Below are 1634 nucleotides of genomic sequence, written 5' to 3'. Positions count from 1 at the left end.
ACTCTGGCCCTGCTACTCATTAACGGAATGATCTTGGACAAGGTACTGAATCTTTTTGACGCTCAGCTTCCTATCTCTGAGCTATGGAGCACCATTTTCCACCCTGGGGTATTGAAAGGATTAAAGGAGTCAGTACAGGTAAGGCACTCTGAAAAGTATAGAAAATGCCACATCCACGTTTGGCATAATTCTTGCTATTATCATTATTTCGAATTCTACAGGCCTGAACTCTGTGCCTGGTACAATAATGGCCAAAATGAACTGAGTTCACCATCCGGAGAGGCTCATAGTCGGCCAACTCTGCAGATAAGGCAATTTAGAAGCGAAGCAGAAAACTGCATTCCTCAGTCAAACCCCACCAACCTGTCAGGACGCTATGCACTCATGCGTCTCAGGGCGCGGGGGCAGGAGAGAACTGGTAGAGATGTTCAGGTTCATATCTCCTGGACGCTGTAGTTGGTGTTCAAACGCCCCTCCCTGGGGGCTTCAGTCCCAGCCCTACCATTTTCTGGGTGTGTGATCCTGGGCGGCTTACTTAACATCAAAGCTTTTAGTTTTAGAATAATTTTAGATTACAGAAAAGTTGCAACTATAGTATAGAGAGTTCCCATATATCCCATGCCCAGTTTCCCTTATTGTTAACATTATATATGTATATGTTATATATATAACATCTTATATAAATGCATTCTAAAGATTATATATGTATAGATGTAACATCTTACATATATATGCATTTTAAAGATTTTATTTATGACAGAGAGAGAGAGGAGGTGGAGCAGGGGGGGGGAAGGAAAAACAGACTCCATGCTGAGCGTGGAGTCCAACTCAAGACTGGATCTCAGGACCCCGAGATCATGACCTAAGCTGAAACCAAGAATCAGACACTTAACTGACGGCCTAACATATTTGTATGGTGCACCTGTCACAACTAATAAACAAACATTACTATATCATTATTAACTAATGTCAGTTCCTTTTTTTTTTTTTTTTCTCGATCACAAGTTGCCAATGGCACTTTACTTTTTCTTTTCAACATCCCGTTCTGCAGCTTCCTTGGCTCTTTTTGACTGGATGCCGAGGAGCTGGGCATTGGCATGGGCCACGTGAAGACTGGTGAACACCTTGCGGTTCTTCTCCTCTGTAAGGACCCTGGCTCTCTCCTTACGGACATTCCATGTGGGCATGACCCGGCCTGTCAACGGGGTGGCCAATCTGAGTTCTTCGGCAGAGCTGTCTCCCTTCTTGGGGGCCACCAGACTCGTCTGCTGGGACCATGTGGACTTGGGAGGCCTTCTTGGAGCCACTGAAATCCCAACGGTCTGTACCACCTTCTCGGGGATGCCGGGCACCTGTAACCCTTCCAGGTGAAGCCCCTGCCCCCTGGCATCTTGGGGTGGGGCAGCCCGCGATGGGCTGGCTGGGTCCCGAGGCAGGGTGCGGTCGCTGTGGTGTGCCTTGGCTTACTGGGTCCTGCCTCTGTGGATCTGCCATGCCCGCTGCTTGAACCACGTGGCCACCTGCCGCTGCCAGTCCTTGTGGGAATGGGGCTTCGAGATCGTGCCATTCTGGCTGGGCGTCGTGTCCAGGCCTCCTCGAGAGAGCACGGCCCAACTGATATCCGTTGTTTATTC

At 48.7% G+C, this 1634-nt stretch overlaps 1 pseudogene; it reads right to left on the bottom strand.

The window, feature by feature from the left end:
• Positions 1-743: 743 nt before the first annotated feature.
• On the bottom strand, positions 744-1591 carry LOC102734603 (large ribosomal subunit protein eL13 pseudogene; annotated as a pseudogene).
• Positions 1592-1634: the final 43 nt, after the last annotated feature.

This window comes from Leptonychotes weddellii, unplaced genomic scaffold, assembly GCF_054177405.1.
Source record: "Leptonychotes weddellii isolate Sample4059 unplaced genomic scaffold, ASM5417740v2 HiC_scaffold_18076, whole genome shotgun sequence".
NCBI lineage: Eukaryota > Metazoa > Chordata > Mammalia > Carnivora > Phocidae > Leptonychotes > Leptonychotes weddellii.
Note: the sequence above shows the minus strand (reverse complement) of the source record. Positions and strands in the feature narration are given on the sequence as shown.